Here is a 6,118-nt window from a genome sequence, read left to right as displayed (position 1 = left end):
GTCGGAGAGCTCTCATTCTTCACAATTCAACGGAGAACGTGGCGGCGGGGAGAGTAAATCTGCGGGGCGCCCGAGAGAAACACGGCACGTGAACAGAACCTACGTCACCCGCAGCCCGAGACATCCACCTCCGACCAATTACTAAACTCAAACTAGTTTTTATTTTTGTTTGTTTCACTACATCATCCGCTTCCGTCACAGCCACTCCAGTTCCCATCATGACGGAGCGCTTCGGGATCTGAGGTTATTGAAGACCAAATCGGTGAAAATGCAGCTCCTTTGTTACTTTAGACTTTTGTACTATAATGGAATGAAAACGACAATCAACAGTCTGCAGGAACTTACAGTAAACCTTACATTTGCCCTTCGCATTAGAAAGACCTGTTATGAAGAAATGTTTAACACTAGAGAGCAGGTGCATTCGCTTCATAATGCGAACTCTGCTTCAAGGATGGAATGTTTTCTCACTTCCTGATTTGTAATCAATTTCCGTCCGACCAAACTGCATGCTGAATCTCCTCTGCATTCAGCTCAGTGCAATGGCATGTTTATTATCACTTTTTTTTCATCAAAGCTGGTAAATCTTCAGATACTGACAGAGATAAGTACACCGATTTCTCAAGCGTTATAAACTTTCGGACCATTCTAGCGGTGTTCCGTATTGTGGCTTTATTGAGAGTTACATTGTGCCGGGCGGGCAGAATTGTTTAATGTTATCGTGTAGTGGCCTTGGGATGATACCGGTTGTGGACAATATTTACAGAGAAAAACAAGGACGTAAAGACGACAGCGGGACCGGAGAGGAAACTGGATGGTGGTACAAAAAGAGAGTGGGGGGGGGGTAGAGAGAAAAAGGAGGAATGGGGGGAGTTTGGGAAAGAGAGTGTCAGGAGGAAAGACGGGGAAGAGAAGCAGGAGAGATGAAAAGGCAGGGAAGGAATTGAGGGAAAACTCATGGATGTGGTTGAGAAATAAACGGAGAGCGACACACCGGGGGAAGAGTGTCACGTGGAGACGGTTAAGACGCAGGTAGCCAGAGGCAGAATCGGAAGGAGAGAGAGAGGCGAGAGAGCCGGGATAGAGGAATGCGGAGAGAAGGAGTGTGAGGGAAATACGGGAGCGACACACTGGAGGTGTGTCATTGGCAGAGGGAAAAAATGGGGGAGCGAAGCACTGAGGAAAGAGAGAGACTGGGAGCGAGAGAATCAGTTGCAAGAGACTGGGGAGAAAGAGATAAATTCTGGGAAAGAGAAATATTGCATGCAGCGAGAGTCTAAGGGGAGAGAGACTGGAGAGAGGGAGACTGGGGAGAGACGGGGAGGGAGAGAATGCGGAGAGAGAGAATGAGGAGAACGAGATTGGTGAGAGGGTCTAGTGGGGAGAGACGGGGAGAGAGACAGGGATTGAGTGTCTGGGGAGAGAGAGAGAATGGGGAGAGATCGAATGGGAAGAGAGAGAGTTGGGAGAAGGACTAAGGGAGAGAGAGAGACGAGGAAGAAAGAGACATGGAAGGGAGAGAGTGGGGAAACAGGGACTAGGGGATAGAGAGGGGGGAGAGAGAGAATGTGGAGAGAGAGACTAGGGAGAGAGACGGGGAGAGAGGAAATCGAATGGGAAGAGAGAGAGTGGGGAATCAGGGACTAGGGGACAGAGAGGGGGCAGGGACAGATAGACCGGTGAGAGGGACTAGCCGAGAGAGATACGGGGAAGAGTGAGAGAAGATGGAGAGAGAGAATGGGGAGAGAGAGAATGGGAAGAGAGAGAGAGAATGCGAGGAATGAGACTGCGGAGGGAGACTGCTGAAACACTGTGGGAGAGAGAGGGTAAATGAGTGAGAGACTGGGGAGAGAGACGGGAGAGATAATGGCGAAAGGAGATTCTGGTGGAGGGAGAGGCAGAGAGAGACTGGGAAGCGAGTGAGTAGAGAGACTGGAGGTGAGAGGAATTGGTAGAGAGAGGGACTGGGGAGAGAGACACTGGTGGAGAGGGAGAACTGGTGGGGGGGGAAGAGGCGTCAGCGGGAAAGACCAGGGAGGGAGGATGAGGGGACAGGGAGAACAGAGGGAGACAGACTGAGGGAAAACTCAGAGAAAGAGAGAGTAAGAAGGGAGAGGGAGACTGTGGTGCAGGAGTCAGTGCAGAAAAACTGGGAAAAGAAACACGGGAGAGACACAGGAAGACTGAATTAAACTGGAGAGAGAGGGAGAGAGATTGTGCGTTGATGACGGGTTGAAAAATGACGAAAGGGAAAGGGACCCAGGAAGAGAGAGACTTGAGCAGCGGGACTTAATGAGAGACACTGAGGGAAAGAAAGAAATGTGAGTGACAGCTACTGGATGTGAGAGCGGGAATATCGTTAAAGAGTGAAAGAAAGTGAGAGTGAAAGGAGAAAGACGGGGGGAGAAGTAGAGATAGAAGATAAAGTGTGTAGAAAGAGTCAGACTGTGTGCGGAGAGAGGGGAGATGGCCGGAATAGACATGGGAAAGACGGACGGGGAATGAAAGACGCGATGAGAGGAGGAGATGTTATCACCAATCCACACAGACTGTGGTCTTCATATTAGGAAGCTGCGGATCCAATTGCAGAGGGAGGTACAGATGCGCAGGAACTGCAACTTCTCAATCAGGAATGTGGGAATGATACTATTAAATGCTGAGCTATAGTCGATGAACAGCAACATGTATTGTCCAGGTGGTCTGAGGGCGTATGAAGAGCCATTGAGATTGCATCTGCCGTTGACCTGTTGTGGCGATAGGCAAACTGCAGTTTGTCCAGGTCCTTGCTGAGACAGGAGTTCAATCTGGTCTTGACCAACCTCTGAACGCGTTTTATCACTGTAGATGTGAGTGCGACCGTGAGATGGTCATTAAGGCAGCTCACATTAATCTTCTGAGACACTGGGATAACATTTGCCTTTTTGAAGCAAGTGGAAATTTCCGCCCGCATCAGTGAGAGGTTGAAAATTTCCTTAAATCCTTCCGGCAGTCGGTTGGCGCAAGTTTTCAGAGCCTTACCGGGAACTCCATCGGAACCTTTCAGCTTGTGAGGGTTCACCCTCTTTAAAGGCAGCCTAACATCGGACTCTGACACAGAAATTACAGGGTCATCAGGTGCAGTAGGGATCTTCACACCTGTACTTTTATTCTTCCTTACAAAGCGCGCAGAGAAGGCGTTGGGTACATCTGGTAGTGAAGCATCGCTGCCATTCATGCTATTGGGTTTCACTTTGTAGGAAGTAGTGCCTTGCAGACCCTGCCAGAGTTGCCGTACATCCGATGTCGCCTCCAACCACGTTCGAAATTGCCTCTTTTTCCTTGAAATGGCCCTCCGCAAATCATACCTGGTTTTCTAGTACAGGCGCGGGTGGCCAGATTTAAATGTCACTGATCTAGACTTCAACAGACGGTGTACCCTCTGTTTCATCCACGGCCTTTGGTTTGGGATTGTTCAGTAATTCTTTGTAGGAACATACTCATCCACACAGGTTTTAATGTAGTCTGTAAGAACTACACCATACTCAGCCAGGTTTGAAGATGAATCGCTGGATACAGTCCAGCTCACCGATTCAAAGCAGTCCTTTAGGCGCTGCTGCGCTTCCCTGGTCCAAACGTTCTTGGTCCTCACTCGTGGTGCTGTGGTCTTCAGTCTCGGCCTATACTCAGGCAGCAGAAGTACAGCCAGGTGATCAGACTTCCCGAAGTGAGGGAGTGGGACCGCACGGTAGATGGTGGTGTAAGAGTGGTCCAGTGTGTGGTTTCCTCTGGGACTGCAAGCGATCTGTTGATGGTAATTGCTTGGTGATTTTGTCAGTCTGGCCTGGTTAACATCCCCCAAATCGCCGGTGAAGGCGTTAGGGGGCGCTTTTTTGTTGATCCGATTGCTTCTTCCTTATGCCACCGAAAGTAGGGTTCACACCTATGAAGTTTGTGACTGAAATGTCTGTTCTCTCTCTTCTCTCTGACAACCTGGAAACTAGTGGAGTGATGGTCATTGGTCACGAACGAATTCCCCACTGACACAGGAGCGACGTAAAACGTCTCGTCCCCTCACAAGTGATCGAGTGTAACGGTCTGACTTTCAGTATCATCTTCATTTCACTTCTCAAAGCTGTCCCGGAGGCACATAACACATTTGACCCGATCTACATTGGTGGCACTTCGGCAGTCTTGGGCAATATTTGGGAGGAATTCTACAAGTATTACTACTACTTCTATTATTATTGCTATTATAGTGATTATTATTCGTATACCTATCTCCGAATTCCACACGTATTCTCACCTCTACTTCCTGCTGACGACTGGGTGTCCTGGTGTTCTGTCCCTGGTATTATGGATTGCCCTACCCGCAATAATGGATCGCTCGTCATATTATTGTCGGCCTCTGAATCTAAAACAGGTCACGGATTGTATTTATAGTAATGTATGGCACCTTTTATGAGTTTGCCTTTTAGAGCAACATTTTGGCGAATGATGTTTACCTCGTGATTGTGTCCGTGTCAGTAACCAGATGATAAGCTCGGGCACGGGAGGTTGCTCACGAAGGTTCAGTCGCTCGGCATTCACGATGAGGTAGTAAATGGGATCAGACATCGGCTTTGTAGTGGAAGCCGGAGAGTGAAGGGAGATTGTCGCATCTCTGACTGGAGGCCTGTGACTCCTACAGTGCCGCAGGGAGCAGTGCTGGGTACGTTTTTGTTTCTCGTCTCTATCATTCATCTCTATCATGTGGTTTACTGGAAATCTGCGGGTGACAACCTGATTGGAGGTGTAGTGGACAGCGAGGAAGGCTGTAATGACTTACAGCGGGATCCGTACCAGCTGGAGAAATGAGCTGAAAATGGCTGAAGGAATTTTACGCAGACAAACGCGAGGAGTTGCTCTTCGGTGGAACTGACCCGGGGAGGTTGAAAGGTCGGGCACTGAGGAGTGCGGTAGAACAATGGGAACTGGGAATGCAGGTCCATAATCTGTTGAAAGTGGCGTCACTGGTAGATAAGGTTGTAAAGAAAGCTTTGGGCACAACTGGTCATCATGTATCAAAGAGTTAAGTACAGGAGATGGGATTTCGCGCTGAAGTAGTATGATACATTTTTGAGGAAATTTACAAGGATGTTGCCGGGTCTGCAGTTCATTCTGTTCCATTGATTAACAGTTTCGTCTGTCGTGATACTTTCTTCATTTTACATATTCATACTACACGCTGCGTCCGCAAAGGAAACAGCATTATGAAGTTCCCCATGCACCCAATAGACAATAGACAATAGGTGCAGAAGTAGACCATTCGGCCCCTCGAGTCTACACCGCTGTTCTGAGATCATGGCTGATAATTCACAATCAATACCCAGTCCCTGCCTTGTCCCCATATCCCTTGATTCCCCTATCCATCAGATATCTATCCAGCTCCTTCTTGAAAGCATCCAGAGAATTGGCCTCCACCGTCTTCCGAGGCAGTGCATTCCACACCTCCACAACTCTCTGGGAGAAGAAGCTCTTCCTCAACTCTGTTTTAAATAACTGACCTCTTATTCTCAATCCATACCCTCTGGTACTGGACTCTCCCAACATCTGGAACATATTTCCTGCCTCAATCCTATCAAATCCTTTAATTATCTTAAACGTTTCAATCAGATCCCTTCTCAATCTCCTCAATTCCAGCGTGTACAAGCCCAATCTCTCCAATCTCTCTGCGTAAGACAGCCCTGCCATCCCAGGAATCAACCTAGTGAATCTACGCTGCACTTCCTCAATTGCCAGAATGTCCTTCCTTAAACCTGGAGACCAAAACTGTACACAATATTCCAGGTGTGGTCTCACCATGGCCCTGTACAAATGCAAAAGAACATCCTTGCTCTTGTATTCAATTCCCCTTGTAAGAAAGGCCAACATTCCATTTGCCCTCTTCACTGCCTGTTGCACTTGCTCATTCACCTTCATTGACTGGTGAACTAGGACTCCTAGGTCTCTTTGCATTTCTCCCTTACTTAACTCTACACCGTTCAGACAATACTCTGCCCTCTTGTTCCAGCTTCCAAAGTGCATAACTTCACATTTATTCACATTGAATGACATCTGCCAAGTATCTGCTCACTCACTCAGCCTATCCAAGTCTCCCTGTATT

Source organism: Hypanus sabinus, unplaced genomic scaffold (genome assembly GCF_030144855.1).
Source record: "Hypanus sabinus isolate sHypSab1 unplaced genomic scaffold, sHypSab1.hap1 scaffold_118, whole genome shotgun sequence".
NCBI lineage: Eukaryota > Metazoa > Chordata > Chondrichthyes > Myliobatiformes > Dasyatidae > Hypanus > Hypanus sabinus.
This window is presented reverse-complemented; position numbering follows the sequence as displayed.